Below are 12296 nucleotides of genomic sequence, written 5' to 3' on the forward strand. Positions count from 1 at the left end.
GATATTTTAACTAAGAATATTTGTAATATTTATATAATTTTAGTATAAATCCTTGGAATGATTGTTTTACCTCCAGTAGTTTCTCAATAGTAATCAGGTAACACACCAGATAATAAAAGTGTACTGTGTAAAATTTTCTACACACACACACACACACACACACACACACAAACTTTCCTCCCAAATCTCATCTGTAACTATATTAAAAATTAAGTTCAAGTTGATTTTTTATAACTTTATATTGCTCCCTTCAGTTTACCAATGACACGAGCTTTCAGTGTACATCAGCCCACACAGTTGAAGGGATGAGAGAAAAGCCTAGTTATACTCATGGCATGTTAGATCACCTTTAAAAATACTTGTATGTAAAGAAGGGGCAGCTGTTCACCTGAGGGAGGGTTCTTAATGCTTAGAAAGTAGACATGCTCCCCATGTTTATTTCTTAAAGGAGAATGAGAGCAGTGACTACCCTTCCCCAGTTCTCTTGGCAAGAAGGCATGGACATTGGGGTATCAGTTTTCTTTGTGGCTGTGGTCCCCTGAAGGGACTGCAAATTCAGGAACTTGGAGGAATATTCATGAATAAATCCCAGTATAAAATTAACTTAAATCAGGAAGTCACATAAAAGGATTGTGATTTAAGACACAAAAGTTTGCAGAATTTGGGGTACTGTAAGTGCCCCTAGTTCTCCACCCACCCAATTACCCACCCAATTCCTCTAGATTGAGAAATGGGAGGGGGGTAATAATTAATAAAATAAAGCATAAAATATTTAAATTACCTTAATACATGAATCTGGGGCTACTATATTGTTATAGTGGTTAGACCCAAAATGGTACATACATTCAGGTGACAATAAATTATTTCTGTCCTGGCCAGTGGAAGAGGGTACTCACCAGGACAGATATGAAGGCTAGACCTTCCTGAAAAAGAGTCTCTCTAGATTAATTCATTTATTCACCAACTTAATTATGATGGTTGATTTTTGCCACTTTCAAGTTATAAAATATTATATACTGCACTGTGATGCTGATGACACCTTCCCCCCACAAAAGAGAAAATGAGCTACAAAATGTAATTTGGTACCAGCCTAATGGACTTAGAGGGACTCTAGGAGCTTCTTCTTGTCAATCAGCTTTTGAAAATAAGGCAATTGATGGTCAAGACAGGAAGCCATATATTTTCAATTTCTTTCAGCTCAGAGCCCAAATTATAGAATGATTTATTTTATTGTTTTCCCCAAACGTTGACACATGAAAGAAGGATCATTAACTCAGAATACTTGAGTGAATACAGAAAAACAAAGCTTTGATTTAACGATTTTCTAAACGGTTGATTTAAGAAGAAAAACTTGCAAGTCCCAGATTTTCCAGTAGAGCAACCACAATTTCATAGGAAGCCCAGGTCAGAGGTCAGTGGCAGTTTTGCAAGCTCCCTGCTGGTGGGCTCTGCATCTGTACCGTGTGAAGGGAGATAAGGTGCTGGCTCATTTGCAATGCTCTTGGGGACACCTGAACTCATGGTGCCCATGAAGAGTTATCCAGTGGTGAGTGAGAAGATGTTGTTTGAGAAAGTTGTGGTAAGACAAAAGCATTTAAAATAAACATTGGAACAACAGTGTACATGGAACACTTTATAGTCAATTCATGTTTTTTGAAGATATAACTAAATATTTTCACACGTACTTGTTTAGTCTTTACGACACATTTATGATACAGATATTAGTTTTTATCTCTTTGCAGTAGCTTAGCAAGTATTAGAGTCTAAGTAACTTGATAGAGGCCTTGAAAGGGAGCTGAGACTCAAGCGTGGCCATTGGCCTCCAGGCCTCAAGCATTTTGTAGGACATCACACTGCCTCTTGTAGTGTGTGGTTCCAGTTATCTCAGTCCACCAGACCTCAGCTGACAATTCACTGTTTCCTCTTGGGTCCAGAGTTGCTGATTCACCTGGGCCTGATCCCGGTGGTTCATTGCTAACCTGTCAGCTCCAGTGAGCACATCAGCATGTTTAAAATGATGCCAAAGAGGCAGCGGGGAATAGTGATTAAGAAAAATATATGGACTTGGCAGGCAGATTTCCAGGGTCTAATAACCACAGCTCTGCCACCTTCTAGCTGCATGGCCGGGGGTGTTTTTCCTTAACCTTTCAGTTTGTCACTTTCTGTATAAGAATAGTACTACAGCACTGTCCCATAATGTTGTTGTAAGGATGAAATGAATTAATTAACATAAAGTTTTAATATAGCACCTGACAAATCGTAACCACTAAGGCTTGGCTATTATTTTTATAAACGCCCTGTTCTCCTTGGAAACATGCAATGGAAAATGTTTGGTTTTATCCCCCTGAAGTTTCTCTTTCTTTACTTATACCTTTTTAATTTATCTTTAATAAAACTAACAGAATATATTTTATAATACTACAACTTTATCATAGTGACATGTTCTTTTCTGAGTATTAAAATATAAATGATCCCAAAGTTCTGACCTTGGTTCACCCTAGGAAAGAAATGATTTTCTGATAGTTCTTTTTGTCTGTTGGATTCTTCTTGTGTTTTTGCAGGGATTTTTTTTAAAGATGTTGTGTAATGGGATCACACTTATCACAACTGCTCTTTGTAGCCTATACCCTTTGCAATACAGGTGTTAATTCAGATGAATACAACTGCATGAAGAGACTCTTCTGTGTTTGCACCTCATGCCCAGTGGACGAGGTCCTCACCAGCTTCCTGTCAAGCCTCCCAACTCAGTGCTTCAACCTTCTAATTCTGTGTTCCCAGCTGAGCAGCAGTCTTCATTTACTGAACCCAGGGCTTAGAAACGATGATTCTAACTTTGGTCCTAGATAACGATGCGCTCTCAGCTGCTAATTCATTTATGTCTAGTCAATTAAGGAGCACATTTTTCCTCTCTGTCCACCTGCTGTCATCCTCTGTGCAGCACAGAAACAACAAATTATATTTCCCTAACCTCTTTAAATATGTCACTCCCTAGCTTACAGACTTTTGGTGGTAACTCATTACATATGAGATAAAGTGCAAACTCTTTAGTTCAGAGTCATCACCAGAGTCTACCTAGATACACTTAGTTTGTCCCTTTCCCATCTCAGCCTGTGAATGGCCCTCTCCCTTCATCTCTATCCATCTTTATAAATTCTCGCCATCTTTTAAAGCACCCTTATCCCTGAACCTCCCTGTATCCATCCTAAATACAGGTCAGTAGATTGGAAGATTTTTCTGTTGTACCACTTACTTGTAGTGTAACTGTGGTCATGTCACTTAAAACATCTCTAGATCTTACCACATCTGAAAGTTGGAATGAATCTTATGCACCATTCATGGTTAATGCAAGGACTTAATGAGATGATACAGGTGAAAGGGATAGATTTAGTACCAGAAACATGGTAGTTGGTCAATAACTATCCCTTCCCATTTTTGCATCATGAGTTATTAATACTACTAATTTGATACATGCATTTCTGACCAGTTATAGTTTTTATATGTTATGTTCTATCTTTCCAAAGAGATCCAAGTTCTATAATGCTAAAATTATGTTACTGTATCTTGGCACTCTCTACTTATCCTAACAAAGAGCTTTACATGTTAGAGGCTGAGTCAATGATTGCAAGATTAACCATAGAAACAGTTTTCCCCCAGCTCCCATGACCATGATATCGACAGAGCAAAAAATGTGTTGGTTGTCCCTGAGAGGGAAGAAGATTCAGGGACCTGAAACACTGGTCTTTGCATGAGCCTATGTTTGGAGAAGAAAGGGCACATTTTAAGCCTTAGAAACATTGGTGCCCACCCAAGACAGTAGCTCCTTGTCCAGTGTCACCTTCGTGTAAGTTTGATTGGCATTGCAAACAGTCACATTTTCCCACCTCATGAATAAAGATGTCTAAATTGCTCATAAGCATATCTTCCTGTTTGATCATATCTTTATTCATATACTCAAAATATTTTCCTCAACACCTAGTATGTTCCGAAGGATGGGCTGGGTGTTGTAAATGCCGGCACGAGGACTGGCTTTAAGGAACTGATAGTCAATAAGAAATGTATCTTATTTACTGTGTGATGATCATATTCAGAAGAAATTCTTAAAATTATAGATCGTTGTAGTTATAGGGAAACGTATTAGTCCTAAAGCATTAGTTAATAAAACATTGCTGAACTTTTTTGCAAAATTTCAAAAAATATCAGCATTACTTTGTCTCTTTTACTGTTTGAAAATTTACACACACACACACACACACAGACACACACACACACTTACTCATTCACTCATTCACTCACAGCTTCTGTTCTGAGGGCTCTGTATTGAGGAACCTTGAGGGTAACTGATCTTTTTTTATTTCAATACTTCATTCCTTTTTATTGCCAAATAATATTCTATTGTATGAATGTAACCTAGTTTATTTATCCATATATCAGTTGATGTATATTTGGGTTGTTCCCACTTTTTGCTTCTATGAATAACGCTGCTATGAACAGTTGTGTACAAGTTTTTGTGTGAACAATATGTTTTTAATTCTCTTAGATATACCTGGAGGTGTAGGATTGCTGGGCCATATGGTAACTAACTTGGGGTTTAAGTCTCTGAGGAACTGCCGTACTATTTTTTATTTAATTATTTTTATTTTTATTTTTTGAATTTAATTTTATTTATTTTTTTATACAGCAGGTCCTTATTAGTCATCAGTTTTATACACATCAGTGTATACATGTCAATCCCAATCGCCCAATTCATCACGCCACCACCACCCCCCCACCCCCGCTGCTTTCCCCCCTTGGTGTCTGTACATTTGTTCTCTACATCTGTGTCCCAATTTCTACCCTGCAAACGAGTTCATCTGTACCATTTTTCTAGGTTCCACATATATGTGCTAACATACGATATTTGTTTTTCTCTTTCTGACTTACTTCACTCTGTATGACAGTTTCTAGATCCATCCACGACTCTACAAATGACCCAATTTTGTTCCTTTTTACGGCTGAGTAATATTCCATTGTATATATGTAACACATTTTCTTTATCCATTCGTCTTTCGATGGGCATGTAGGTTGCTTCCATGACCTGGCTGTTGTAAAGAGTGCTGCAATGAACATTGGGGTGCATGTGTCTTTCTGAATTATGGTTTTCTCTGGGTATATGCCCAGTAGTGGGATTGCTGGATCATATGATAATTCAATTTTTAGTTTTTGAAGGAACCTCCATAGTGGCTGTATCAATTTACATTCCCACCAACAGTGCAAGAGGGTTCCATTTTCTCCACACCCTCTCCAGCATTTGTTGTTTGTGGATTTTCTGATGATGCCCATTCTAACTGGTGTGAGGTGATACCTCATTGTAGTTTTGATTTGCATGTTTCTAATAATTAGTGATGTTGAGCAGCTTTTCATGTGCTTCTTGGCCATCTGTATGTCTTCTTTGGAGAAATGTCTGTTTAGGTCTTCTGCCCATTTTTGGATTGGGTTGTTTGTTTTTTTAATATTGAGCTGCATGAGCTGTTTATATATTTTAGAGATTAATCCTTTGTCCGTTGATTCATTTGCAAACATTTTCTCCCATTCTGAGGGTTGTCTTTTCGTCTTGTTTATGATTTCCTTTGCTGTGCAAAAGCTTTGAAGTTTCATTAGGTCCCATTTGTTTATTTTTGTTTTTTATTTCCATTACTCTAGGAGTTGGATCAAAAGCATATTGCTGTGATTTATATCAAAGAATGTTCTTCTTATGTTTTCCTCTAAGAGTTTTAAAGTGTCCAGTCTTACATTTAGGTCTCTAATCCATTTTGAGTTTATATTTCTGTATGGTGTTAGGGAGTGTTCTAATTTCATTCTTTTACATGTAGCTGTCCAGTTTTCCCAGCACCACATATTGAAGAGACTGTCTTTCCTCCATTGCATATCCTTGCCTCCTTTGTCATAGATTAGTTAACCATAGGTGCATGGGTTTATCTCTGGGCTTTCTATCTTGTACCATTGATCTGTGTTTCTGTTTTTGTGCCAGTACCATATTGTCTTGATTACTGTAGCTTTGTAGTATAGTCTGAAGTTAGGGAGTCTGATTCCTCCAGCTTCGTTTTTTTCCCTCAAGACTGCTTTGACTACTTGGGGTCTTTTGTTTCTCCATACAAATTTTAAGATGATTTGTTCTAGTTCCGTAAAAAAATGCCATTGGTAATTTGATAGGGATTGCATTGAATCTATAGATGGCTTTGGGTAGTATAGTCATTTTCACAATATTGATTCTTCCAATCCAAGAACATGGTATATCTCTCCATCTGTTGGTATCATCTTTAATTTCTTTCATCAGTGTCTTATAATTTTCTGCATACAGGTCTTTTGTCCCCCTAGGTGGGTTTATTCCTAGGTATTTTATTCTTTTTGTTGCAATGGTAAATGGGAGTGTTTCCTTAATTTCTCTTTCAGATTTTTCATCATTAGTGTATAGGAATGCCAGAGATTTCTGTGCATTAATTTTGTATCCTGCTACTTTACCAAATTCATTGATTAGCTCTAGTAGTTTTCTGGTAGCATCTTTAGGATTCTCTACGTATAGTATCATGTCATCTGCAAACAGTGACAGTTTTACTTCTTCTTTTCGAATTTGTATTCCTTTTATTTCTTCTTCTTCTCTGATTGCTGTGGCTAAGACTTCCAAAACTACGTTGAATAATAGTGGTGATAGTGGACACCCTTGTCTTCTTCCTGATCTTAGAGGAAATGCTTTCAGTTTTTCACCATCGAGAATGATGTTTGCTGTGGGTTTGTCGTATATGGCCTTTATTATGTTGAGGAAAGTTCCCTCTGTGCCCAATTTCTGGAGAGTTTTTATCATAAATGAGTGTTGAATTTTGTCAAACGCTTTTTCTGCATCTATTGAGATGATCATATGGTTTTTATTCTTCAATTTGTGAATATGGTTTATCACATTGATTGATTTACGTATATTGAAGAATCCTTGTATCCTTGGGATAAATCCCACTTGATCATGGTGTATGATCCTTTTAATGTGCTGTTGGATTCTGTTTGCTAGTATTTTGTTGAGGATTTTTGCATCTAGATTCATCAGTGATATTCGTCTGTAATTTTCTTTCTTTGTCTGCTTTTGTGATCAGGGTGATGGTGGCCTTATAGAATGAGTTTTGGAGTTTTCCTTCCTCTGCAATTTTTTGGAAGAGTTTAAGAAGGATGGGTGTTAGCTCTTTTCTAAATGTTTAATAGAATTCACCTGTGAAGCCATCTGGTCCTGGACTTTTGTTTGTTGAAAGATTTCTCACCACTGTTTCAATTTCATTACTTGTGATTGGTCTGTTCATATTTTCTATTTCTTCCTGGTTCAGTCTTGGAGGTTATACCTTTCTAAGAATTTGTCCATTTCCTCCAGGTTGTCCATTTTATTGGCATAGAATTGCTTGTAGTACTCTCTTAGGATGCTTTGTATTTCTGCGGTGTCTATTGTAACTTCTCCATTTTCATTTCTAATTTTATTGATTTGAGACCTCTCCCTCTTTTTCGTAATGAGTCTGGCTAATGGTTTATCAATTTTGTTTATCTTCTCAAAGAACCATCTTTTACTTTTATTGATCCTTGATATTGTTTTCTTTGTTTCTATTTCATTTATTTCTACTCTGATCTTTATGATTTCTTTCCTTCTGCTAACTTTGGGTTTCGTTTTTTCTTCTTTCTCTAGTTCCTTTAGGTGTAAGGTTAGATTTTTTATTTGAGATTTTTCTTGTTTCCTGAGGTAGGCTTCTATAGCCATAAACTTCCCTCTTAGAACTGCTTTTGCTGCATCCCATAGGTTTTGGATTGTCTATTTTCACTGTCACTTGTCTCAAGGTATTTTTTGATTTCCTCAGTGATCTCTTGGTTATTTAGTAACGTATTGTTTAGCCTCCATGTGTTTGTGTTTTTTATGTTTTTTTCCCGTACTTCATTTCTAATCTCATAGCACTGTGGTCAGAAAAGATCCTTGATATGATTTCAGTCTCCTTAAATTTACTGAGGCTTGATTTGTGACCCAAGATGTGATCTATCCTGGATAATGTTCTGTGCACACTTGAGAAGAAAGTGTAATCTGCTGTTTCTGGATGGAATGTCCTATAAATATCAATTAAATCTATCTGGTCTGTTGTGTCATTTAAAGCTTCTGTTTCCTTATTTATTTTCATTTTGGATGATCTGTCCATTGGTATAAGTGAGGTGTTAAAGTCCCCCACTATTGTTGTGTTACTGTCGATTTCCTCTTTTATAGCTATTAGCAGTTGCCTTATGTATTGAGGTGCTCATATGTTGGGTGCATATATCTTTATAATTGTTATATCTTCTTCTTGGATTGATCCCTTGGTCATTATGTAGTGTCCTTCCTTGTCTCTTGTAACATTCTTTATGTTAAAGTCTATTTTATCTGATATGAGTATTGCTACTCCAGCTTTCTTTTGATTTCCATTTGCATAGAATATCTTTTTCCATCCCTTCACTTTCAGTCTGTATGTGTCCCTAGGTCTGAAGTGGGTCTCTTGTAGACAGCATATAGATGGGTCTTGTTTTTGTATCCATTCAGCAAGACTGTGTCTTTTGGTTGGAGCATTTAATCCATTCACGTTTAAGACAATTATCGATATGTATGTTCCTATGACCATTTTCTTAATTCTTTTGGGTTTGTTTTTGTAGGTCCTTTTCTTCTCTTGTGTTTCCCACTTAGAGAAGTTCCTTTTGCATTTGTTGTAGAGCTGGCTTAGTGGTGCTGAATTCTCTTAGCTTTTGCTTGTCTGTTAAGCTTTTGATTTCTCCATCGAATCTGAATGAGATCCTTGCGGTGTAGAGTAATCTTGGTTGTAGGTTCTTCCCTTTCATCACTTTAAGTATATCATGCCACTCCCTTCTGGCTTGTAGAGTTTCTGCTGAGAAATCCGCTGTTAACCTTATGGGAGTTCCCTTGTATGTTATTTGTCATTTTTCCCTAGCTGCTTTCAATAATTTTTCTTTGTCTTTAATTTTTGCCAGTTTGATTACTATGTGTCTCGACGTGTTTCTCCTTGGATTTATCTTGTATGGGACTTGCTGTGCTTCTTGGACTTGGGTGGCTATTTCCTTTCCCATGTTAGGGAAGTTTTCGACTATAATCTCTTCAAATATTTTCTCGGGTCCTTTCTCTCTCTCTTCTCCTTTTGGGACCCCATAATGCAAATGTTGTTGTGTTTAATGTTGTCCCAGTGGTCTCTTAGGCTGTCTTCATTTCTTTTCATTCTTTTTTCTTTATTCTGTTCCACAGCAGTGAATTCCACCATTCTGTCTTCCAGGTCACTTATCCATTCTTCTGCCTCAGTTATTCTGCTATCAATTCCTTCTAGTGTAGTTTTCATTTCAGTTATTGTATTGTTCATCTATGTTTGTTTGTTCTTTAATTCTTCTTGGCCTTTGTTATACATTTCTTGCAGCTTCTCGATCTTTGCCTCCATTCCTCTTCCGAGGTCCTGGATCATCTTCACTATCATTATTCTGAATTCTTATTCTGGAAGGTTGCCTAGCTCCACTTCATTTAGTTGTTTTTCTGGGGTTTTATCTTGTTCCTTCATCTGGTACATAGCCCTCTGCCTTTTCATCTTGTCTGTGTTTCTGTGAGTGTGGTTTTTGTTCCACAGGCTGCAGGATTGTAGTTCTTCTTGCTTCTGCTGTCTGCCCTCTGGTGGATGAGGCTTTCTAAGAGGCTTGTGCAAGTTCCCTGATGGGAGGGACTGGTGGTGGGTAGAGCTGACTGTTGCTCTGGTGGGCAGAGCTCAGTAAAACTTTAATCTGCTTGACTGCTGATGGGTGGGGCTGGGTTTCCTCCCTGTTGGTTGTTTGGCCTGAGGCAACCCTACACTGGAGCCTACCTGGGCTCTTTGGTGGGGCTAGTGGCAGACTCTGGGAGTGCTCACGCCAAGGAGTACTTCCCAGAACTTCTGCTGCCAGTGTCCTTGTCCCCATAGTGAGCCACAGCCACTGCCCGCCTCTGCAGGAGACCCTCCAAAACTAACAGGTAGGTCTGGTTCAGCCTTCCCTGGGGTCACTGCTCCTTCCCCTGGTCCCGATGCGCACAGTACTTTGTGTGTGCCCTCCAAGAGTGGAGTCTCTGTTTCCCCCATTCCTGTCGAAGTCCTGCAATCAAATCCCACCAGGCTTCAGAGTCTGATTCTCTAGGAATTCCTCCTCCCGTTCCCTGACCCCCACGTTGGGAACCTGACGTGGGGCTCAGAACCTTCACTCCAGTGGGTGGACTTCTGTGGTATAAGTGTTCTCCAGTCTGTGAGTCACCCACCCAGCAGTTATGGGATTCGATTTTATTGCGATTGTGCCCCTCCTACCATGTCATTGTGACTTCTCCTTTTTCTTTGGATATGGGGTATCTTTTTCGGTGAGTTCCAGTGTCTTCCTGTCGATGATTGTCCAGCAGGTAGTTGTGATTCTGGTGTTCTCGCAAGAGAGGGTGAGAGCACGTCCTTCTACTCCGCCATCTTGTTTCCTCACTCGAGGTTAACTGATCTTAATGCTTCCCTTTGCAGATGGGCCAGCTCAGAGGGGAGAAATGTGTTGTCCGGGGTCCTGAAGTTGCCAGGGCAGAGCTAGAAGAAGTGATCTCTTGACTGCAGTCCATCTCTTTTCCACATGATTATGTTGCCTTATCCAGTATTTTTGGTCAGAGTCAATCTGTTTTCCCCTTTGCTCTGAAATCTCTGAAATGCTATTAGGATGCATCCTCATGCCAACCAGCAGCTGCTTTCTGGAAGTAGCATTAGAATGCAACACTGAATCCTGAGGAGGAAATGGTTTCACTGTGGTTTGTAGTCTTTTCTATACTCTCTCCACCCACATATATTTACATCTCCCGCATTCTTAACTGAATTACAGTCAAATGCTTCATTACAGAGACTCAGCCAGGAGGACATGCCCTGGAGAATTTATTAACAGACAAATGTATTATTCACAAGCTTGATCTGATCATACAAAATTTGCACTATAACCACACACCCTGAGCAAATTCCTTTCATAAACCTCAGTGATTAGATGTAAAAGAATGGTGTGGAAGAAAAGAAAGGAAAGTGTAGGGCTGGAAGGGGCTGGAGCTCTTGCCAGTTTGCATTTAGGAAGCCCACAGAGGAACTGGTTCCGAGCCTTCTCCCTCACTTGTTGCCTCCTCTAAGACACTATTTCCTTCTCTTTTTAGAGCCCCCTTTTGATGGTTTGGAGGGAGGAAGGAATGATGAATTAAGTAGAGTTGGTGAATTATTTTAATGATGGTTTCTATGACAACGAGACAAATACTTTCCACCTACTTTGTGTTTCAAGCAAAGAGATACTAGGCAAATAATTTTACTGAATAGTGAATGTGGTAAAAAATTAATAAATCAAACAAAACAAACCTTGTAGGTACTTGGTTACCATCAGGTATGAAAGATTTGTACAGTATTATTCCACCTACAGATAAAAGTCGTTCTACTTAGAATCAAAGTCTACATCTTAATAGCCTGAAAGTCTCCAGTGTTCCTTGATCCAGAGAATTGCACCTTAACTTGTACATTGAATTTCTTCAGACTTAGACCTCCCTGGTTTCCTCCTGAGGTAGCTTATAACCTTGCCCATAGTATTTAAGAAAAAGTCTTGATTTCTTTTTTCTTGCAGTTCTTACCTATGCAGGGTTCCCTATGGTCATTCTGGAAGTCCTGCCCTGGCTCTCACTGACCAACTTTAACTGACAGACCAACTGCATTAATGTCACATTTTTGCATTGAGTATTGTTCAGCAGAATGCTGTGCAGTTGATAACTTCTGCTAGTTCCACCTCCAGCTCTGCAGAGAAAAACCTATCTATTATTAAAAACCCTATTAGTACTGTTAAGATTGAACTGTTCTCTCTCACTGTAGCTGCTGAGTGTTATCTAATTGGTTTTTATTACTTGGAAAACCTTGGGAGTGTGGCACTCAAATGCACATTTGCTAACAGTTGTGTTCTTTCCTCTTGTACTCATTGGAGATGCTTTCAGATCGTTTCGATTTTGTCAGCAGAAAAGAGGGGAAATACTAGAGAGCATTTTAGACAGTACCTGGCAAAGGACTGCAGACCCCAGGATAAGGTTTGCTGTGGCTACTCTCAGACTCAAGGACATAAATGCATGTCACATATGTGGCTTTTCCCATTATCATCTGTACCGCAAAGAGTATGTTTGCTTCTAGCTTTGTGGCATTATTAATTTTTCACATGAATGCTATTGTCCATTTTTTATAGATTTGATCTTATTTGTATTTTTTAACTGG

Source organism: Tursiops truncatus, chromosome 4, assembly GCF_011762595.2.
Source record: "Tursiops truncatus isolate mTurTru1 chromosome 4, mTurTru1.mat.Y, whole genome shotgun sequence".
NCBI lineage: Eukaryota > Metazoa > Chordata > Mammalia > Artiodactyla > Delphinidae > Tursiops > Tursiops truncatus.